Genomic DNA, 25163 nt, shown 5'->3' with positions numbered 1-25163 from the left:
ACAGTATACACTGTTACTCTAACACTTCTATTTTTATACAATTATGCAAAAGACTGATGTAATAAACTTGCATATAGGTTACACTGTCACATTACGATTCATTGATGGTAATTGCGTTGGTTGGATTAGAACAATAATTAATAATAAAAAAATAAAAGCTCTGGCAAGGAGTGGTACCAACCTAATGACAATAAATTCTTTAAAACACCACCAACAATGAAAAGACATCAAAACCCTTCTCAAACCATTTTCACCCCTATATATTGTTGGTAACCCTACTCTTTGGGGTATCATTTGGTAGCACCTCAGGCTATTAACGAAGAACATGAATGTGTAAGTGTTCTATTTCTAAGTTATTTTTTATATTAATTTTTTTTTCTTCCTATTGCTAAATATATATATATTTTTTTTGCTTTCAGGTTTTTCACGAATTTTTAGCCAGTGTGAATCAAGATGGAAGATTACACAAAATCAACTGCTTGGCTTTAGTTTTCAAGAGTGCTGTAAGAATTCTGATTTATTTCGACTCTATTTAGACTCTAGTTTCACATATCTTTCTCGTCCATCGTTAATATCTCTTGCTCGTCCCTCTCTCTCACCGGTTTCCCTTGAGTGAGTCACAGTGCGTTGGCGGCACTGTGTGTCGTCTGGTCACGATGGGTCATGGTCACAGTTTGGTGGTGGCTAAAATTTTGTGATGGCTGGCTTTTGTGTTTGTGATGGTAGTTGTTTTGTGATTTGGAGGAGGAAGGTTGAAGGTGGTGGCTAGGTGGGTGGGTAAGTGGGTTTTGGTTTTTGGTGGTTAATGGTGGGTGTGGGTGTGGTTTGTAGTGGTGGTGACTAGTGGTGGGTTGATTTTGGGTTGGGGTTTATGGTGGTGGTAGGTGGGTGGGTAATGGTGGCTGGTGGTGACTAGGGGTTTGCTGGGTTGGGTTTGTTGTGGGTTGGGTTGGCTGGTGGTGACTGTGGGTTTATTTTTGTTTGTGATATTGGTGGTTGGGGGTTGGGTGGTGGTGGCGGTGGGTGTGAGTGTGAGTGTGGGCGGTGGTGGCTGGAAGCAGTGGGAATGGGCAGTGGCTATGGATTTGTGGGTAGCAGAAAAGATAAGATGAGAATAAAAATATTAATATTTTTATGAAATGGTAAAAATTATAAAACTTTGATATTGGAAAAGTGAGTTGTTAAAGATAAATAAAATAGATTTTTGAGATATTAAATGCTAAATTTTTTGAGATTTTTGATGTGAATGCTCTAATGTCTTAGTGCCATATGTTTTGTATTATCTTATCTTCTTGCTCTATTCAATATGCCTTGATTGTCTTTTAGTTGAATAAGGAGGATAATGAATCTTTTCTTATAGATGTAGTCATTAATATATTGCTATATATATTAAAATTCTCAAATTAGCAAACTCACCGATCTCACTAATACAAAATGGAGGACAATAATCAATGGCTTGATATACCGTTTTTTACGGACCTGTGCCCCTTGAACGAATTTGACTACAATTTCACTCAAAACCCACCTTCTTCTCCATTTGCGATCCATTATAATGTTTATAATATGGGTAATTTGGAAATGGGATTAGTAAGTGAAATAATTGTTTTTATTTAACTATTTATTATTAGTCTCTTATGTAAATTTTTTTTTTTTTTTTAGGCTTTCTTTTAGTTTCTAGCAATGGACAATTCCAACGCGGGATTATGAAAACTAACACCAGAAGGCCGCCTATTAGGATTGCGCAGTTTCTAAGAATGGACCATTCCATGCTGGATTATGGGAACTGACACTAGAATGCCGCCTATTAGGATTGCACAATCTGAAGTCTGAAGGCTTTCAAGTGGGAATGTGTTTCTCTTTTCCATGACCAATTCTTTCATGCATTGATATACAGTCCAAGATGTATTGTCGAATACCAATCATTTTGTGTGGTAGGCCAAGAGTTATTCGTTGAAACTTGAAAGTACAATAATTTTGTATTGTCGAATACCAAACCAAATGATCATATCAAAACTCAAAAGCAAATCAAAATCACAAAGTGAGAAAGAAAATATTGTCAGATAAGAGAACTGAGACAAGATATACGGCTTCTTCATACTGAGGAGAGTCAGATTGGTTTTCAAAGTTGGGTTACTAATGCATGTGACCAGGTCAGATCAGCTCGAATGCGTGGCAAGCAATGAAAATGTTAGATGTCTGAATGAAAGACAATAAAGAAACCTTGCTAAACATGGTAAGGCTTCTGATTAACCTTCACTATAAAAACTGGTGAAAAGTCTTTTGAAGAAAATCAAGCTCAGGGCATATGATAAACATTATAGTTTAAACCAGTAAGTGCATACCAAAATAGCAATTAATACAACAAGGATTCAAGGTCATTCGGGTTTCACCTATATACTTTGTAGAAATAGAAATAAAGCACTATAGTATTAATTAAAGTAACAAATTGAGATGTGACATAATATCCAACCATTAGGGTGGTTGTTCTAGTGGTCATGGGCTCACTTTAAGGGTTTGCAAGGTAGAGGTTCCAAATTCGAATCCTGTAATGAAAAGTGCTTGGGAAATAACTTCATACTCTCGGCTTATACTCACTAGCATTCTCGATGGTGCATTGCTCTGGCTCATTCAAATCTTTTGCTTTTGTAGGTCTGGGTCCAACAGATAAAGTGTTATTATGATCACGCTTAGGTGGAAGACACCAAGACGCCAATTGATCAGATCGCTCTGTTTACTCATTTTTTTGCTCGGCAAAAAAATGAAAAATAAAGACATGATATTCAACTCTTCTAATAATTAATAAAAACTGATTACAGTAGCAAGATATGATTTTGATATAGTCTAATAGTCTGGTAATTAATGGCTTTAGTTACAACTTACAAGTAAAAAATAGCAATACATAGGGGCTAGTTGCCAGCTTTAGAGTTTAGATACATAAAATTCCATATTTGAACCTTTTGTCGAGGAATACTGATTGTCATTTGTTCACTTCCTCAAAAATTATTTATGGCAAATTGTTAAACTGTGTTGTGCCCTAAACCTAAATCTACTAATAAAAGTTCAAACTCCCCTCAAAAATAAGAGAATATGTATTTACGACAATTATTTTTATAATGGTTGTAACTTTCTAGTCAGACTAGAGCACAATAGGCAACTACTTTAATAAAAATCTAAAATTTTAAAAATATAAAATTGCTTTTTATGTTGCTATTAAAAATTTTTGAAGATAAAAAATATGAATATTCTAGTATCTACTTTATATCTCTCTCCATTTTTTTTTTTTTTGGTGTGGTCTCATCCAAATTCCTAACCCTTTAAGCCATAATTTTATGGGAAATTATATACCTTCAATAAAAGTTGCTATGGTCTATGGATCACATGTCATGCCCCGAACCCAAGTAAGAACTAAGCATGTGAAAATAGCCATACACTTATAAAGTTTACACTCTATAAGTGTGAAAGCCCTTCTTAACAACTAAAGAATTATCCTCAAAGAGAAATTTCATCAATAAATCCAAAAAAATATCTTCAAATAGTGCAATTCTCAAAAGATCTCCAAAATAATAATCTTCCAACATTATAAAGAAAATAAACTAAATCTTTTTAAGACTAAAGTCTAAACAAAGACAATGTTAAACCTAAAAGTCCAAATCTTATTCCAATGATTCCTAAACTTCACTCATATGCACATTCCAGTGAAAACCCAAAAACATGCTACTCTTCCTAATTAAAATCTGAAAGGAGAAAGAGGAGAGGTGAGTTGACAACTCAATAAGTAACCAAAGTCCTAAAAAGTTCTATCAAGCAAATAAATCTGTAAAATAATAAATTATATAGAGATCAAAAATTTTAAATCTTACAAATATATCATAGATGAATTTATCAGTTTTCCATATATAGGTGCAGTTTGGATAGGGCGTTGCGCGTCTACGTTTCAAGTTTTCTGCGTTTTTTTTATTTTATTTTTTTTATTCTCCCTAACTGCAACTGTTGACCCGGTCTTCTGTGAACAGTGCATTTGTGCACTGTTCATGGGTCCCACAAACTCCACTTTTTATCAACTTTTTCATTAAAAATGGGTCCCATAGCATTATTCACACATTTAAAAATTATTTTGCTACAGTGTTTTTAGTTTTCAATTTTTAATTTTAACAAAATAAGTTTTATCCAAACAAACCCATATCAAGCTATAATTTACAACAGGTTTCAATATCACAAACACCACATTTCCCAAAAGTAAATACCTTGCAAACACATGCACGGTTCTCCAAAAGCTAAGCGCAAATAAATAAACACATGCACAGTCCAGGCAGACCTTTTTGTTCCTCTCTTGTTTCGGGTTGAGTTTTTTGAGCAATAAAGCATCAATTCAGCAATATATATATATATATATATATATATTTATATACATGGAAAAAAAAAAAAGTAAAAAAACTGAATGATAAAAAAAAAAACTGTAAATAATAAAGAATTGGGTTTTGAGAAATGCACAATTTTTTTTTTCTTTTTGAAACCTAGAAATGCACAAATTAAAGCAAGAACAGAAAGGAGGATCTCCATGTCCACTTCTCTTCAATCTGAATGATAAAGAAAATGGTATTTGGGTTTGATAAAGCTCCCTGAATATAGATTGCAAGGGTGCAAGGCATTGGAGGTTTAAAGATATATCAAGGCTCACACTAACTAATAAAACATTTTTGGCTTTGTTTTTACCTCGAGATTTCTTTGTGCAGTGCAGCTCAGTCTACTAAACACATCCGCGTCTCATAAATCTATTGTCACTTTTAAAGTTTCTTTAAAATAATTCTGCAGAACCCAGTAAAGGTTTAAAGATATATAATTAGTGTGCCTTAATTTATGTGAATATCAGAAAGATATAAATTAATTCACTTGCAATCCTACCGAAGGTACACGTGAAAGAAGCCAAACTAGCCAAGATCAGTTTGTTTGGTTTGTGTTCCTTCATTAACTATAAATTACTATGCTGCAGTGTTCCCAATTACTAGGATTTCCATTCTATTGTTACAAAGAGATTCTTAGAGAGGATGTGTCATATAACAGTATTGAATAACAACACAAAATGGGTGAAATACTTTGAACTTTTTGATTCTTTGGCTTTAGAAAATCACCAGTATCAGTTGAACCCACCAATTGTCCATTTTGACTTGTAATTAATCTAATGGACAATGACTATTTCTCTTCAAAATGGCATAGATGTCAGCTTATTTTAAAACAAACCTTTACGTTTTACTCTTCATTCTCATTCACAATTCTCAAGCTAGTATGCCTTTTGCTTTTTCTCCTCAATGTTGCTGCCATGCCAGCCCCCATTGTTTAGTTGTTATCAAATATCAACACAACCAAACAAAAACCTCGCAATCAGTAAAAAATGTCTGTCTTTTTTTTCTTTTTCTTTTTTTAAAAAAGAACTGAACTTTCATTCAAGAAGTAAAAATTACAACCAGATCAGAACACACAAGGAAAACAGAGCAGGAAAACAGGACAAAGGCACGAAAATAGACCAAAAACCTGCTTAACATTTCTTTTTCACTAGTTCATTCAGTGATACGTTGCAAGTGAAATAAATGAAGCAAAAGTAAGATGTCAGTGAAGATAAAAGTGTTAAAGACCGCTGCAAATGGCTGACAGACGCATAATCAATTGTATTTCAGCTCTGAAATCGTTGCAAGGGTTTACCACATCTGATTTCTAAAACAAATCTCACAAATTTATTGTGTCTTCATATCATTATTTATATTGTTCAAATCCAATTTGCATGTCCCCATGCACAATGACAATAGTCTTGCAAATAGAAATCTGAACTTTATAAAGTGCAAAAGCAGCATGTCATATTGTGGCGGCCTACTTCTCAGGGCAGGCCCAAGATAGTTTCAGGTCTATGGCGGAAATTTTAAAGGGGTCTTTTATATCTAAATGTCACTCAAATAATATTTAGTTTTTTTTATTATATATATAAATATATTTTTTTCAAATCTATTATTAATCCATACTTATTAATATGTCTAATTCACCTAAAGTGAGCTAATAATACTTACTATATAGGTTTTATAAACTAGCATATCACCAATTAAAAAAAAGTTATTCATCCTATCCAAAAAAAAAAAAAAGAATTATTCAAACATTCATTTATTATACTGTTTAAGTGACACCGATCAATAACGATCATATGACTGTCACATCACTAGTTTATAAGTTTTTTTGTCGTAAAATTTGTATTAGTTTCAGCATTTTTCATTCACTTAATGGAGATTAGGTTGCATGTCTATTAATTCTTTTTTTTTTTTTTTGTTGAGAAAATGCTAAAATTACTATAATTTTTTTTACAAAAAGTTTACAAACTGGTATAGCAATGAGGTGACATTTCAACAAAAGAACAAATAAGTATTGAATTACTTCATGTAATTAGTGACATATCAATTTATAAGACTTATGTAATAAAACTTGTAATATGCTTCTATAACTCTAATATTTTAGGCCTTTGGAAAAAAATTTACACCTAACTGACATTTTTTCTTTAATTTAAAAAAAAAAAAAAAAAATACTTAGTGCCCCCATATTTGGGGGCCTTAGAGCATCCACAGCAGTGGAGCTAAATTTTTAGCAATTTAACTCCACCAAAAGTTATTTTATCTATTTTACTTACACACATGCTGCAGCAGTAAATCTATTTTACCTTTCAACATAATAAAATAATATAAACATCACAATAAAATAATATAACCACTACAATAAAATAATATATCCCACTACCCAAAATAATATATCTAAATTTTTTTATTATTCATTTCTCTATTTGTTCTTCTCTTTCTCTCTGGACTCTTCTTCTCTTTCGTTTGAAGCAAACCCACAGCATAGCCCACCTCCACCATCCCAAACCCACAACCACACCTCCATAATCCCAGCCCCACCTCCACAAACCCACGCTATGACCACCACGAATCCACAACGGCCGTCGCCCCACCACAAACCACAACACCGTCGCCCCACCAGCCCACAAATCCGATCTCACAACCACGAAACTCACCGGAGCACAACCACAAAAACCCATCGGAGCAACCATGAAATCCACCGGAGTACAACCATGAAACAATCAAACCCCGTCAATCCAATCTCACAATCAAACCCAGTCAACAGAGGAGTGAGAGACGAGAGAGAGAGCGTGACGGTGAGAGAGGAGCGACAGTGAGTGATTTGGGGCCTTGGTACGGTTGGGTCGAGAGGATGAGAGCTTGATGATGGGTGATTTGGGAGAGAAAGAGAGGCACGAACTAAGAGTGATTTGGGAGAGTGAATGAGAGCTGAGTGATTTGGGAGAGAGACAGAGGCACGGAGTGAGAGAGAGAGAAATGATTTTTTAATCGGTGGGATGAATAAAATATATATATATATATATTTTGCTTTCATGAACAGTGCACATCTAAAAATAGATGTGCACTGTAGCAATGGAGCTAAAATTTTTAGATTTAACTCCACTGCTGCAGCAAGGTTTTTATGTTTATAGAGCTAAATTTTAGCATTATACCTATATAGCACCACTGCTATGAATGCTCTTAGGCCATGGCCTAGGCCTAGGGCCGACCATGCTAATTCCAATACATCCATCTTGATCTATTAATCTTCGGCCAACTACTTTTAACTAACATATTTATTATTAAAGGTAGATCATTTTGGAACTATTAAATAGATGATCCAATATTTTTTTTGGTTCGGTTAATATATGCTATTAGATTTTTTTTTAGAATGTACATTAATCATTAATTTCAAGAAAATTTTTAATGAAAAATTAAAAATGCTATTTAAAAAGTTATTCACTTTTTCATTTTTCCATAAAAAGTTTTTTTAAAAGCATATATTAGTAAAACCTTTTTTTTTATTTCTTTAATTTTTTTATTCTTGAGTCTACTTTTTATTTTTATTTCATATAATCACTATTTTTTTGAAAGGGGAATAGCCATTCATTCATTCATAAATTAGAAGCATCCTTATACAAAGCATCTAAAGCTATAGGAGGTACTTCCTCCTTCCAATACCTATCCTCTATTATAGTTCTATTATATTTCATATAATCACTGTTTAAAACACTTATATCATATTATTTATTTTATATTTTATTTTATTAAAATATTATATCTTTTTCAATTTTTTTGTTACTCTCTCAAAGCATTTCTCTCTTTATGTATGCTAGCAAATAAGTATTAAAAAATAGATTTAGTGTGAATAGTAATCATGTATATTTACATTGTTACTATAAACACAATTTAAATTTACACAAGTTTATATAAGTTGATGAGGATGATTTTTAAAATTAAATTTGTAAAATTTACCTCTTAGAGCATTAGCATTGGAGAATGCTAATGCTATATCTAAGGAAAATTTAGCATTTGTAGACTTAAAATCACCTGCATCAGAAAATTCTAAAACCAACTATTGTAAATTTTTTCCAATACTTGCTACAGTGCAATTCTATCTTTAGAATTGTACTGTAGCAGTATTCTTAAAAAAAAATTAATATTTTATCTCTACTCTCTCTCCTCTGTCTCTCATCTTTCTCATTTTTTCCTGATCTCTTCTCTCTCTTCCGTCTCTGCTTCTCTATGCTCTCTCGGCTCTACTCTCCATCTGCTCTCTCATCTCTCTCATTTTTTTGAATGGGTTTGCTCTACTCTCCATCTGCTTCTCTATGCTCTCCGGTGATGATTTTTTTTTAATGGATTTGCTCTGGAGGCTCCGGTATCTCTACTCTCTCTTCTCCGTCTCTCATCTCTCTCATTTTTTCTGTTCTCTTCTCTCTCTTCTGTTTCTGCTTCTCCATTTGCTCTCCATCTGCTCTCTCATTTTTTTGAATGGGTTTGCTTCGGTGGCTCCGGTGATATTTTTTTTGAATGGGTTTGCTCTAGTGGCTCCGGTGATGATGTTTTTTGAATGGGTTTGAATGGGTTTGTTCCGGTGATGATTTGTTTTGAATGGGTTTGATCCGGTGGCTCCAGTGATGATTTTTTTTGAATGGGTTTGAATGGGTTTGCTCTGGAGATTATTTTTTTTGGATGGGTTTGCTCCGGTGATGATTTTTTTTTGAATGGGTTTGAATGGGCTTGCTCCGGTGATGATTTTTTTGATCGGTGGCCTGGGTTTTAAATCGGCGGCGTGGGTTTCAGATTGGTGGCTTGGGTTTGCTGATCGGTGGACTGGTTTGATGGTTTGTGAGTGTGGCTCTGTTGATGGTTTGTGTTTGTGTGTGGCTCCTTGTTGCTGGTTTGATGTTTGTGTGTGGCACTTTGTTGCTGTTTTGATGTTTGTGTTTGTGTTTGTGTTTGTGTGTGTGGGTGTGGTGATGGGTTTGGGTAGGATGATCGGTGTATGTGTGCATGTTGTGTGTTGAACCGGTGCTAGAGGTTGAGAGAGAGGAATAAAAATTGCTGTTGGAAAGCCTAGGAAAGCCCAGGAAAACGGTTGGAAACAAAATAATAAAGAAAGGTAAAAAAATAATATTTTAATAAAAATAGAGTTTTGGGATGTGAAGGAATTGTAAAATGGTATGGTATATTGATAAAGTAGTGTTTTAGAATGGTAAAATAGAATAGCATTGGAATTTTCCAATGCTAATGCTCTTATGCTATTATGTGAGTGTTTTCAGTGTTTGTTTGAGAATAATTTATTTCAACTTTTTATTGAAATTTATTTAATAAAAGTGTTCTAAAATATATTTATACTTTGAAAAAGTGAAAAAAAAAAGTAATAAAACTTTAAGATTTAAAAAATCATATATAAAAGTTAAAAGGCTATAGTTCAAAACACACCATTTAGCAAAAAAAAAAAAAAAACACACCCGTCTGTAGTTTATTGACCACAGTATATTTTCCCTTCATGTGCATATGTTGAGGATATGATTAGTTTACTTCTCGAGCTCTGTGTTACTCGCATTAAAAAAACAAATATCACTATTATTTCAAGCACCATCTGCCTTATCATAAATATTAATAAAATTTTCTTATATTAATTTTTTTAATATAATTATGAAAATTTCTTTTCATTACAAAAAATAAAAGAAAATTAAATAATGTTATGTTAACGGACACCGCCGTAACAACACATTTTTTACTTTTTTTTTATTTTTTTTTTACAGCGTTTTGTCCTCTTTTGTAACTTTTTGCCACTTTATACTATTTTTACACATTTTTACAACATTTTGCAGTTTTTTGAATGAAAAGTACATCCTTCACCAGCACTACACCCGTGCTGGTTAACATTTGCCAATAGATGAACTAAAGAAACTTGAAGATTTTATTTTTAAATTTCTAGCCGTTAGCTTTGTTTTCATCTCACTGAATGCCTTTTTTTTTTTAAGCTGGCAGGGTCTAGTACACTGTTATTAATGAATCGGGATTTATCTATGAATATATGCCCATATGAAGTGGAAAAAACTTTAAAAGTGTTTGACATGTTAAAAACTAAAAAATAAAAACCTTGCAAACACATGCACATGCAGTTCTCCAAAACCTAAGCGCAAATATATAAATACATAGGAAAAAATAAAATAAAATAACTGCAAGATAAAAAAAAATGTAAATAATAAAGAATTGGGTTTTGAGAAATGCACAAATTAAGCTAGTACAGAAAGGAAGATCTCCATGTTCAATTCTCTTCAATCTGAGTAATAAAGAAAATGGTATTGGGTTTGATAAAGCTCACTGAATAGAGATTGCAAGGGTTCAAGGCTTTGGATACAGATACATGAAGGCTCACACTAACTAATAAAACATTTTTGGCTTTGTTTTCACCATGAGCTTTCTTTGTACGCGTAGTTCAACTAATGAGGGAGTACATAGACAATGCAGTGCAGCTCAGTCTTCAACTAAACACATCCGTGACTCATAAAAGTATTGTCACCTTTAAAGTTTCTTTAAAATAATTCTGCAGAACCCAGTAATTCTGCATAACCCAGTAAAGGTTTAAAGATATATATTTAGTGTGCCTTGATTTATGTGAATTTATAATTGTGCAGAACCCAGTACAGGGTACTTATGACCTGTTTCTTCGTTAGACACACAAACACGCTAACTTTATTGAGTATTGAATAACAACGCAAAAAAGGGTGAAATACTTTTGAACTTTTTGATTCTTTGGCTTTAGAAAATCACCAGTATCAGTTGAACCCACCAATTGTCCATTTTGACTTGTAATTAATCCAATGGACAATGCCCATTTCTCTCCTAAATGGCATAGACGTCAGCTAGTATGCCTTTTGCTTTTTCTCCTCAATGATGCTGCCATGCCAGCCCCTATTGTTTAGTTGTTATCAAGTATCAACACAACCAAACAAAACCCTCGCAATCAGTAATAAATGATCTGTCTCTTTTTCTTTTTCTTTTTTTTCATCTGATCATCTCCTTGCTGCTAAAATAGTAGAGTGAACCTGCAACTGTGTCAAGCTGTGGGGCTGTGTAGTGTTGGGTGGATAATTCGTTGAAAGGAAATTAATATAAGAAAATTTTAGTAATATGAATGATAAGGTGGATGGTGCTTAAAATCATATTGGAATTCATTTTTTAATGCGAGTAACATTTATATAAATGAGAAAACAAATCATTTTTTAAGTTAATTTTAGATTAATTCTTGAAAACAAATCAGCTTCATGCACCATACCTAAGTTCGAATCCCATTACTCGTAGGAGTCCGTTGGTGGACATCCTTAGTGGGATAACTCCCCACACAGTGGTACAGGTGGATCCCCGAGACCGGGCTATCTCGTCCGAGACCATCTGACGCCCTGTCCGGAGGTATAATATAACCATAAAAGTCCCATTTTTTGTTTCTTAAAAAAAAAAAAAAAAAAAAAAAAAAAGAAAAAGAGTTACATTGTCACGTTACGATTCATAGATGGTACTTTGCGTTGGTTGGATTAGAACAATAATTAATAAAAAATAAAAACTCTGGCAAGGAGTGGTACCAACCCAATGACAATAAATTCTTTATAACACCACAAACAATGAAAAGACATCGAAACCCTTCTCAAACCATTTTCACCCCTATATATATAGGTTAGAGATGCGTAGAAAAGGAAACAAATAGGGGAGATAGAGAAGGAAAAAAAAAAAAAACATAGGTGTGTGGTCAACAATATGGATATGGAGTACCCTCTGGGGTTTCATTTGATAGCACCTCAGGCTATTAACGAAGAACATGAATGTGTAAGTGTTCTATTTCTAAGTTATTTTTTATATTAATTCTTTCTTTTTTCTCTTCCTGTTGTTAAACATTTTTTTTTTTGCTTTCAGGTTTTTCACGAATTTTTAGCCAATGTGAATCAAGATGGAAGACTATCCAAAATCAACTGCCTGGCTTTAGTTTTCAAGAGTGCTGTAAGAGTTCTGATTTATAACATTCTTCCTCTCCTACTACTACACTTTAATATTTTTATTTCGACTCTATTTAGACTCTAGTTTCACATATCTTTCTCGTCCATTGTTAATATCTCTTGCTCGTCCCTCTCTCTCTCACCGGTTTTCCGTGGGTGAGTCAGTTTGCGGCACTGTGGGTCGCCTGGTCCCGATGGGTCATGGGTTACAGTTTAGTGGTGGATCGGATTTAGTGGTGGCTGAAATTTTGTGATGGCTGGCTTTTGTGTTTGTGATGGTAGTTGTTTTGTGATTTGGAGGAGGAAGGTTGAAGGTGGTGGCTAGGTTGTGGTTTTGTTTTGTTTTGTTTAGTTGTGGGTGGGTATGGTTTGTAGCGGTGATGGCTAGTGGTGGGTTGATTTTGGTTTGGGGTTTAAGGTGGTGGCAAGTGGGTGGGTGAGTGGGTTTTGGTTTTTGGTGGTTAATGGTGTGTGGGTGTGGTTTGTAGTGGTGGTGACTAGTGGTGGGTTGATTTTGGGTTGGGGTTTATAGTGGTGGTAGGTGGGTGGGTAATGGTGGCTGGTGGTGACTAGGGGTTTGCTGGGTTTGGTTTGTTGTGGGTTGGGTTGGCTGGTGGTGACTGTGGGTTTATTTTTGTTTGTGATTTTGGTGGTTGGGGGTTGGGTAGTGGTGGCGGTGGGTGTGAGTGTGGGCGGTGGTGGCTCGTAGCAGTGGGTGTGGGCGGTGGCTATGGATTTGTGGGCAGCAGACAAGATGAGATGAGAATAAAAATAATTATAAAATAATAAAAATATTAATATTTTAATGAAATGGTAAAAAAATATAAAACTTTTATGTTGGATGAACTGTAAAGTAAATTGTGGTTAGTGGGTAATACCTGAGTCAAGAGCTTAGCTAGAAATTTTTGGTTGGGGTCGAGGTAATACTATTATATTGATTTGCAATTCAAGAAAAATATAAAATATGACATATATACATATATACATTCCTTCCTGCATTAATTTTAGAAAAAAATATTAAATCTCACCAAAATTAGACTATATTTACAAGAAATAATATCTATAGAAATTAAATATATCAAAGTTACTATAAGCAACTATAAAATAAATAGCAGCTAAGTTCAACCAAATTAGACTATTATGGTCAAAAATAAATTCAAAATCAATTTCATTGCTACTAATAGTCTAACACTGTACCCTCATAGTCTCTCTACTCTCTAATGATAATTCCCACACCAGTACAACATAGGTCTTTGAATAGCTATGGGATATGGCCTCACTCAAGAAAAAAAATGTGGTATATAGCTGACATGTCTTAGAGAATGAAAGGAAAAGTCAAAGATGAAAAGTAAGAATTTGGGGTGGGGCATTTTTATGGCTACGTATTGGAGGGGGGGGCCAAGTTTTCCTCATTGGGGGGCCAGCTCTTAAATGAGAAAGTGAGACCTATTTCTTCCTACTATTATAGAGGTTTTAAAAAAAAACATTTGGGGGGGGGGGGGGGGGGGGGCTCCGCCCCTGACCTGAGCAGACTCCAAGAATTTAATAATCACCTCGAGTACATGTTGCGGGATGGATAAGTGATATAATATAATTGTTTTAATTTAACTAATTATTATTAGTCTCTGATATAGATTTTTTTTTTTCTTTTCAGACTTTCGCCTGTCGATTTATAGTTTTCCAATGTGTGGATAAATTTAATGCGGTCTTCAGCACTGTAAAATATAGGATGAAAAAATTGAAACGCTGAATAACATCCAGAGGCAGCAGTGAAGATGGGGGGAAAAAAAAGTTGAAAGGCATAGATAGCAAAGCATCAGCATTTGCGGTTGGAAAGCATCTCATAACTAGCAATGTCACCATTCTCCTAAAATGACTGACATCACACATGTTGCCTTCACGTAGCATCTGGGGATTATTGTTGGACTGGATAGGTTCAAAGGGCAATTCTGCCAGGAGTTGGCCACCTAGATTCAGATGAATTCCCCCACAAACCTTTTGTGCAGGTGGTAACTGACAATCGTGCGGGCAAGATCTAAGAACATCCAGCCCGCATAGAAACTAAAACCTAAGAGCTGTCCTTGTTCAATTATTTCCCATAATCCAGCGTTGTAATGGTCCATTTCTAGATATTGAAAGAAAGTCTAAAGAAAAAAAAAAAAAAAATCTACATCAGAGACTAATAATAATTAGTTAAATTAAAACAATTATATTATATCATTTACCCATCCCGCAATATGTATGAGTTTAGAGAATGCATATCAAGAACGTGGTGAATTTCTACTGAAATTGTTGTTAAATTCTTGAAGTCTGCTCAGGTTCATCAAAATAAAAATATTATGCTCAAAAAAAATTTATTTAATCTGTCTTTTCTAATTGACATTTATATAGAGGTTAGCCGATACAATTAAGTAAGCCCAAAAGTGAGGTATTTTATGTAGAAAAATCAGGTAAGGCTTGTCCATCTTTTTTTCTCTTTAACAAATTTGTTTACAATATTTATTTATTGAGATTTGAAGTAAACGAGTTGAATTGTGATTTTGTTTTAAAGGTGCATATATTTATTATCTATTACTGCTGTAGTGGGTGATCAATGACTGTATAATACTAATAATTATGTTATGAAGAAAATATGTTGGTAGATTTATTTTAAATGGTGGACATATGGCTTGTATAATGATATTATGGATGGATCAATTTAGATTCCTAAACTCGAATCTCTGTCTTATTATTTATATAAGTTGCGTTTTAATTATTAAATGTTATTTTATAATTTTTGTGGTTACTTGCATGTGAATAAGGATTTTTCTTTGAAATGAAATAACGCTAATTGCATGTGTAAAACATTTTGAATTCAATTTTAGGGGAAAAAAAGGGAGGGATGAATGTGGATTGCGAAGTTATGCGAGCTACCATGTATATAATTTCATATTTATGTATTACTCTCAATTTCTCAAACACAAAAAATTAATGGTTTGGGGGAAAGTTAACATGTATTAGAAGTGAGGAGAGTACGTAGTAAGGCTTTCATCTAGTATGAAATTCTATGCGAATAATGTATTCGTAAACCATTGTTTACCCTAAAACCAAAAAAAAAAAAAAAAACGAAAGTGTAATTCTAAACTTTTTGAAAAGTAAAAGGATTTTTTTTTTTTTTTTTAGATAAATATTGAGAGAGGAAGAGGTGGAATTCAAATCACTAACATGAACAACATTAAACTATCAATGGAACCTGAAAAGAAAAAAGTAGAAAGGATGTTAGAGATTCTAACTTGTATCTCGAGGATAACATTATGTCCTTTGAATGCAAGGGCAATGATCCTAAGCGCATGCAATACATCACTGAATTTTTCCATGTTAAATTTCAATTTGTCAGATTGACTGTAGGATATGTCTATGGGCCTATCTTTGGTAATTTAGTGAGCCCAAATCAAAGTAGAATATAGAACGACTGTGATAGCCCCAATTAAAGACACCCAAGCTATAGAGTTCAAGTTTGGTAGTTGGGCTATAAGTATTGCTAAGCACGTGAACACTAAGAACCACTCTATGTTTGTCAATGATTTAGCATGACACATGGCATCCCGATCACATAGGGTTTTGAATATGAGGTCCATCGTCCTACCTCCAGTAATAATTAGAATGATACACGTACCCCCTAAATTGTATAATACAGGGAATAGGACAAGCAACTTCCCTAGTTTTGGACCTGCATATAGTAATAAATTATGACTTAAGATAGTATAGAATTGAGGAAGAGAAAACATGTCATTGATCTTAACTAATTTATTGAGTATCCATAGTTGATCCAAAAATTTGGGACTAAGACGTTGGTGTTGTATATAATAACACATAATCACCCTCCTATGCATTATGCATAAGACCTTTGTCATTTGGCCTAATTTTATTGAATGTTAATTGGGGAACACAGTTTGTATTAGTCCCACTTGTTAAATTTAGTAAGTTGTGAGAACTTTGCAACACATCATTAGAACAAATGCAATTGAATATTAACTAGGGAAATGAGAATACAATTTAAATGTGTCTCCCGTGTTATTAAAGTAGTAAATTGTGAAACATCAAATATGGATTTTACTTTATATATATATATATATATATAATATTATTTAAAAAGAAACTACTTTTATTATAAACTAATCATTATATATAATCAAGATAATTATTTAAAAATTTGTATTTTTTATTGAGATAAAAGTATTAACAACCCACAGGTTAAAGAATCATGAAAAAAGGAGCCTTGTATGTTATAATAATAAATATTCAATTATGAATTATAATATATAATACTTTTTAAAAGGAAAAATATGCTTTTCAACAATTTATTGGCTTTTACACAAAATATATTGTGGTTGGGTGGATTTTTCTTGATATTTGCATGCTTAAGAACTCTAATTGATCAATTGGCACCTACTCCCCCTATAAGTATTTATTGGAGGGTGAAAACATGAAGTTATCAAATCAAGATTTATCAAGTGCATGTGTAACTTATATATATATATATATATATATAAAATAAAAAAATAAAAAGCGATTACAATTTGACTTTTAAAAAAGAAAATTTTAGAAAATAAAATATAATCTAATAAAATATTAAATATATTTTATCTTGTGCTTTTAGAATATTATTTATTAACAAAAAGTAAAATAATAATAATAATAATAACAACAACAACTGGGGTTTTGTACCAAACGAAAGAAACTATTGCAAGGAGCATATATCTGTTGTAGCAGATTCCAAGAACTGATTCATGGAGTCGAATAAGAATAAATATGCTATAAAGCTGCTACAGTGTAGCAAATATATATAAACTGATTGATTCTAATCTGATGATATTGCTTGCAATTTTCTACTTGTCTTAGAAATCGTTTTGATGAAAGATCATGATATATATCCTATTCCTAGTTTGCTCAAAAAACATGTTCTCTTTGCAACCCTAACATTGATGCCTTTTCATTCATATTAGATTTAGATGTACTCTTGCTACTCAGGCTCGCAACTAATGTTCTCTCTTTGCATAACCTGACTGACCAGTTGCAGTACCATAATTGGATGGTGGGGCACGTTTCAAACCAGAATCTGGCTGAGCATAACTAGCAGCTGGCGGCTGAGAATGGGGATATCCTGGCTGCACAGGGGTAGGCTAGCCATAGCCTCCAGGGGTGCCACCAAGTGACTGCGTAGGCTGCCCATAAACTAGGGGATTTGCAAGAGGTTTCTGAGCTTAAGGTGCTCCATAGCCAAGCCCATATCCAGTGTATCCTTGCTGGCCCACAGAAGAAGGCTGGACAAGTGGGCCTGGGTCGAATCCCCCTAGGAACCATAGGAGGGAGCGTGCCCGTCTTGCGTTGGATTAGTCACATTCCCATAGGTAGGAGCAGAAGCATACCCCTGCTGCTGATCATATGATGGTGGTTGGCCATATCCAGATTGAGGTTGTGCCTGATACCCTCCATAGCCATCTTGAGTATAACCCTGTCCCTGTTGATTATAGCTTGAAGGTTGTTGTTGACCATAACAATAACCAGAGTTATCTGTCGGAGCTACAAGACCACCAGGGGTTTGCTGTTGCTGTGAAGGTGGCTGTTGACTGTAATAATCATTACCACCTCCCAGAGAAGTCTATTGAGATGGTGGGACAGCTGACTGGTCCCAATTGGAGGCATATCCATCAGATGCAGGTTGAGGAGGATAGCCTAAATAAGGAGGCTGAGACATGTTATACTAGGGAGATGGGCCTGGATATACCTGCACATAGCCATAACTTGGTTGTTGAAAGGGGGGAGCCCTAGGTGTGCCCCAGCCTGTAGGAGGCCGTGCTTGGTAACCTTGCTAAGGGTAACATCCAGCCATTGAAGGATTTTTAACACGATTCTGCACAAAATTGTTTCCACAAATAACCATGACGAACTTTTCCGAAATGCTAGGAACATATATGCATACAAAAAACCACAGGATGTGCATACATATATACATATAAACAACATAGAATGGAAAAGGTCCAAAAATTCAACAGAGTAACACGGATAGCAAATAAGACCAAACAAGGATTATTGGATTTCATACTGCACTAAGAAGGGGGTATAAATGCCTACATACCATACAAGTTGAGGAGATATTGAGTTACTCCAACAGAAGCCCAACCTCTCCCCATTTGAAGTGAATGGGTACAAAAAAAAAGAACCACAATACTATACAAGATTTTACATAAAAGAGACATGAACTCCATTGCCATGAAGAGGCAACAAGTTCATAACAAAGCATAAACCAGAAAGCATATTTCAATAATACCCATTGGTGCATCATAATTAATAAAACAGAAGCATCAGAATAAGAATACAGGAAACCTAGAATGTCAAAATTTTGAGCCAACTAGACATACATTTGTCATTCTTCTCTTAGAACTGGAAAATTTTTATAATATACTTGAGAAAAAAGCAGTTCATATTCCAGAGGCTCAGCTCCTCTTCCAAAGTTTTTTGATTACATGCAAAAGAAAGCGAATAATTAAATAATATGACAGTACTACTATCACTCAGCCCCATCAAATTTTGTATCCAATCCTTTGAAAATGAACCAGATAGCCACTTAATGAAGATCCAAAAGTATTGAATATATAGTTAAGAGTAAGATTAATAGAGGATGAAAAATAAGAATGTAAATATTACCTATTTATTTCTTAACATAAAGAGCAATAGGAGGAGAACACACTATGATATAGCAGTATCACAATTTAGAGAGTATTTGATAGATAACTAAATTACTAACAACATCATGAGAATCCTTTCTTCAACATGAAGACCAGTAGCTTTAGCACAAGCTCTAGAACCATTAAACAATAAAACACATAGAACCTACCATGGTCGGGATATGGACAAGAAAAGCATAGTTGACAAATGATACTTTCAGGAATGAAATAAGAATGTACTTAACAAAACGAAGAAGCTATTAATTGAAAGAAGAGTGCTGCTGAACCTTGAGCACTATATTCTCAAGATATCACATAATCAGGTTGCCCCCCACTTGAACCCACAATTAAATATATAAAAAATACATAAAATCAAGTTTAGATAGAACAAATATTCTGAAAGGAAACCCGAATATGAGCTCCAGTATCATCTTGCATAATTCTAATTTTCTCTCCTCCTTTGCCAATTACTAGACCAACCTGAAATGAGGTGCATATCACATAATATCCTGAAACATGCCAATAAAACTTTCAGCTTGTGCTGGCAAAAACAGTAACTTATGTATACCTTGTTATTTGGTATTTTCATTCCAAAAATAACACGCTTAGACCATCCGGTCGAACTTTGAGAAACCTAGCCAAAACCCCCTGGCTATATTAATATCACACAAAATTTTAATTTAGCATTGAACACACACACACACACAAAAATGCTAGGGGGCACAGTTAAGAGTTAGCGCAAGGACAAATAAGCACCATCTTAGCAAGAAGGTCAATTATCAACTGCTCAGCCTTGGCAATCTGTTCCGGGGTACCCATGAGCTCCACCAACCTAGTTAGGGACCTGGCTATGGATTTGTGGGCAGCAGAAAAGATGAGATGAGAATAAAAATAATTATAAAATAATAAAAATATTAATATTTTAATGAAATGGTAAAAACATATAAAACTTTTGATGTTGGGAGAATTGTAAAGTGAATTGTTAAAATAAATAAACTAAGTTTTTAAGATGTTAAATGCTAAATTTTTTGATATCCTTGATGAGAATGCTCTAATGTCTTATTTGGCATCTTGTGCCATATGTCTTGTATTATCTTATCTTCTTGCTCTATACAATATGTCTTGATTGTCATTTAGTTGAATAATGAGGATAATGAATCTTTTCTTATAGATGTAGTCGTTAATATATTGCTATATATATTAAAATTCTCAAGCAAATTCACTGATCTCACTAATACAAAATGGAAGACAATAATCAATTGCTTGATATTCCGTTTTTTACGGATCTGTGCCACTTGAATGAATTTGACTACAATTTCACTCAAAACCCACCTTCTTCTCCATTTGAGATCCATTATAATATTTATAATATGGGTAATTTGGAAATGGGATTAGTAAGTGATATAATTGTTTTTATTTAACTATTTATTATTAGTCTCTTATGTAAAAATTATTATTTTTCAGACTTTCAGTTTCTAGCCATGGGAACTGACACCAGAACGCTGCCTATTAGGATTTAGTTTCTTCGCGGTGAGGATGTTCTTAGATCTTGGTGAAGTCATCATGTGTGATGTTAGTCACTTTGGGAGCATGGTTGCATTGCTGATCATAAGATGCTTTCTAATCCAAAGCAACTACTACCATAATGGTATGCTAAAAATGCCTATACTTTACAATTCTGAAGACTGTTAAATTTATCCACGTAGTGAAAAACTTTCAATATCGGTGGAATAGAATTTCTTATGCTCCATTCCATAGCGTCTATCTCCGTGGGGGTGGGGCTAATCATCAGTATGCATGCTAATGGATTGCCTCATTATATTAGATGTGTTCATCATCATTTTTTACGAAGGGTAAACTCTTTTCTCTTTTCTATGAACTTGCTTTTTTTTCAATTGTCTATTATTATACATGTTTGATAACCACTAAATTTTTTGATGTTTTGAATAATAGGGTCATTATAACCATGAACTCATGGATCGATACATGCACCTGTGGTATCCAGGATATAGTGCAAAGATACTAAACGCAATTATTAGAAGTTTCCATGATAGATGGTATCTTGTTCCAATATTATCTGACCCAACCACCATTTGGGTACGTTAAAGTATTTTATTTTCGTATTTTGTTCTTGTTTCTTATTAGTTTTGTTTTTAGGGGCATCATTATGAGAGATGCTTACTTACTAATGATATTTTATACAAATTATTTTTTTAGTTTATGATATGCTAAACATTAGCGCTCTCTCTCTCTCTCTCTCTCGTTTTTAAGAAGATAATGAAAGTATTGATAACAAAATCACATTACGGAAGTACATCTCTATTGATAGTTGACAATTCACCACCTTGATCTATTAAGACCTTCCCATATTTCACATTCTTGTTGCACTTGAATCTCTTGATGCACGAGTGTCCCTTTGAGATAGGGATTGAAGTCTAATGGATTTTGGGCAGGGCTGGCATCCTTTTGCACCTTACCACTGACAAACATGACTTCATTCTTAATTTCTAATTTATATCACATGCTATGGCAACTAGTTGTATGTTATCCTCTTCCTGTACAGTGTTCCCCAAAAGTGCATTTAGGGTATCTTCTAGTAACTTGATTATGTCCAATTTATTAATAGCGAAGAATCCATCCTAGTTAAACACTTGAAAATTAATTGTTTTTTTTTTTATTGAGATTTGAAGTAGATAAGTTGAATTATGATTTAGTTTTAAAGCTGCATATATTAATTATCTATTAATATAAGTTATAATTTATTTCAGGTGCTAGCTGGTGAGTTATGGAGCTGCTGTGATGAGTGATCGTATAATAAAACTGCTTGGATTTTGATTTCAGTACGGAGCTGGGTCGCATCGCATGCGTGAAAGAGCTTATACACTGTAGAAAACTAGAAGAATTTATGTGAAAAAGGAAGGTAAAGAAAAAAGGATGACCAAGCTCCTCAATAGCTTTTCTATATGTTACTTGACTTTTCCATAGAAGTAGGAACTACGTCTAAGGAAAAGTCACTACAAGTAATATGTAAAAAAAAAAATGATTAAAAAATCACTACAAGTGATATGTAATGCACAATACTATTACTAGTTCCTTTAAAGGCTTAGAGCGCTTCACCCATGTACGCAAAATGTTTACATAATCTATGAGTGATAAGGTTTACTTTTGTTCAAGAAAGTTTTTGTAATATCATACATGCTCCATGACTATCAATAAAAAATCAAGGACTATTTTTTCTTTTTTTGTAGTGAAATCTTTAGCCGGATAGGGACTTTGAATTCAGCCTTATAATAAACCTTGATCCATGACTCATAAAGTATCAAGGGGGACTTCTAGTAGGAATTCAAACTCAGGATGATGGGTGAAAATCAAGGACCAATTCAGACACATTAACAACAAATATAGCAAGTCAGAAGAGAAAAAAATGCCGTGGTGTTCAGGTTACAATTTCTATTAGATCCATTACACTTGAATAGTTTGGCTTGTAATTTTAGATTCCATATACTTTGATGGTTTACAACTTTGATAGACTGAAAACAACCATGGCAACTGATTATACTGACCTTGTATCATCTGCACAGAAGAAATTCACATTTAAAAACTAGTTTGAGCATTATGTCTGTCTTGGTTGTATGTTTCTTTATTTATTTCTTAACTACATCTGTCATAGTCCAAATCCAAATTATAAGGGATATTACTTTAGTGACAAAGCACAGGTGCTGTCATTGTAATTTACCCTTTCAAATTAACAAATCTCTATTAATCCCAATTCATCAGTACAACATTTGGATAGGCATTAGAATGAGTTCAAATGTTCTGCTCCATTTACCATAGCAAGTGAACTACATTTATTTTGTTTCTCATAGCATTTGGATGGACCATTACCAATGATGACAAAAAATCATGAGAACCTGTGGTATTACAAGAAATGGCAATGTTAGCCAACATTAGTTATCTTGTGTTAATTCCTATTTCCGACTACCATTTGGGTGGCTATAAATACTATGGAAAACAATATGGAATCATTTCATTCCAGCAAAGCTCAAAACCCTTTATGAGCAGAACTAACCAAGCAAAACGTAATCTCATCTGCTGTTATCAAGGCCCATATGCATCCAGCAACATTCCTTGCTACACCTCCTAGTACAGGACGAACTCCCTAATGTTAAGTATTAGCTAGCTTATCTGTTTATATAAGGTAATAAGGAACTACTTTCTCTCATTTTAGCAACTTGATGCACATGCCACCATTAGATATAAATGAATCTACACCTCTCTGTATCAACAACGAAACCAACTCCTCATCAATTAAAATGTCAAGCTACAATTTTTATATGAAAACGAAACAAAACCATATTTCTTGGGATCTACCGATATTTGAAAAACTATCAAATTAGTCTAGAAATTTAAGTTAAAAAAAATAACACTCAAATTGGGTCTTGTTGAAATAATGAAATGCATATAAGGAAAGAAAAGTTTCAATATTTTTATTAACTCTATCATATATCAAATAACTTTCGCAATTCCCATGATAAGGTTATGGTGTCTTTATCAGAAAAAATCTTGAACCTTCTTTTGTGGTTATCATCAAATCATTAGCAGTTAGGCGAGTGACACAATTTGTCCATGAAGTCAGCCTTGGAAACTCCATTTTTGAGGGGTACTCAAAGATTATCTTAAACTCCCTCCAAAAAGATGATATGGTTGATTCTGCTTTTGGTCATTTAGTAAAGGCACTATGTCCTTTGTTAATTCTCTTCAAAGTTTTTCCTTCTCTCACATTTATAAGCAAGGCAATGTTGTAGCACATGCCTTTAGCTATTTGTGGACATTAATCAAAACTTGAATAATGCATTAGCAGGAGTGTGCTACACCTTACCCCATTACGATCACAGCTTCTAAAAGTTCTACCTCACTTTGGGTTGGGCCTGAAAGTTCTCAAATATAGTAGCCTTGAAAATCACAGGCCCACAAAAGCCTCTAAACTAAATTTTAGTCTCTCTCCCAACCAAGTCATTGTGAGAAACACATGGGCTGTGATCGTGCTTTTTCTGCTGCTGCTGCCCATGTGACCATGAAGCAGAAGAACTGATTGGGTTTTCAGGACTGGGTCTGAAACTCAGATTTCTCTCATCACCCATGTGAGTAGTAACTATGTGAAGCAGACTTGTGACTGTGAAGTGTGAATAAGAACTTATTGAAAAGGGAATGAAAAATAAATAAATAAATAGGACGACATAAATGAAAAGAGAAAAGAACAATTCATATTATGAAATGGAGAATCTTTGGACAAAGAGGGTACTTACCTCGTTTGGATTGGAACGATAAATCAACAATCGGGCTGAGTGGTCCCAACCCAACAGCATATCTAAAAATACTAGGGCAAAGTTTAGAGTTTGAGTCCCTCCCCCACCATTTTGCTACCATTTGGCAAAGTCTATGACCTAAGTTCCTAACCCACTCAGATCAGACTCTCACGGATCCTACCCATTCCCATCTTAGAAAGGCTAGACCTTAAAAACTTCAGGCCCTATCAAGAGTCTTCTAACTCATGATCAAGGCTTGAATTCACATCCCCTTACTTGTAACAATTGAATTTAAAAATTAAAAAACCATTCCCCAAATTTTTAAAAATACCAATTTTTATTTTCTCAAATTAAAATTTGGCATCTTAAATTTCAATGTTTGATGATGTGATGCTCACATAAGTTACCCGCTTCCTCCTATTTTTTGTTTTATATTTTATTCTATTTTTTTTTTTAATTTTATAAATTATTGCCATGCATATTGACATTGGAATTTGGATTTTCAATATAACAAACGTTTAGATAAGAATATAAATTATGCAATTTTCTTTAGATTGACTTTAAAATGTTCACAAACCAAGACATCCGGTTAGCATATTGATCTTGAAAAGTTATGTGATTTATTGAAAATTGAAATAAAGAATTAGCATATTTTCACATACATGATCTAGTGCAAAACAAGAATTAAGAGATCACTAACATTCTTAACTACATTCTCCTAACCCCTAGTAATATCAAAACGGTAGAACGCCCACTACAGAACGAGAATAGACA

At 33.8% G+C, this 25163-nt stretch overlaps 1 long non-coding RNA gene and 1 pseudogene across 1 annotated transcript; one reads left to right on the top strand and one right to left on the bottom strand.

Moving 5' to 3' along the window:
• Window positions 1–276: 276 nt before the first annotated feature.
• LOC115969437 lies at window positions 277–2013 on the top strand. The gene is made up of 3 exons (XR_004086966.1): window positions 277–333; window positions 420–503; window positions 1660–2013. It is a non-coding gene; the product is annotated as an uncharacterized LOC115969437 (long non-coding RNA).
• A 15227-nt stretch (window positions 2014–17240) lies between these two features.
• On the bottom strand, window positions 17241–20427 carry LOC115967097 (annotated as a pseudogene).
• Window positions 20428–25163: the final 4736 nt, after the last annotated feature.

The sequence above is a fragment of the Quercus lobata genome, chromosome 11 (genome assembly GCF_001633185.2).
Source record: "Quercus lobata isolate SW786 chromosome 11, ValleyOak3.0 Primary Assembly, whole genome shotgun sequence".
NCBI lineage: Eukaryota > Viridiplantae > Streptophyta > Magnoliopsida > Fagales > Fagaceae > Quercus > Quercus lobata.
Note: the sequence above shows the minus strand (reverse complement) of the source record. Positions and strands in the feature narration are given on the sequence as shown.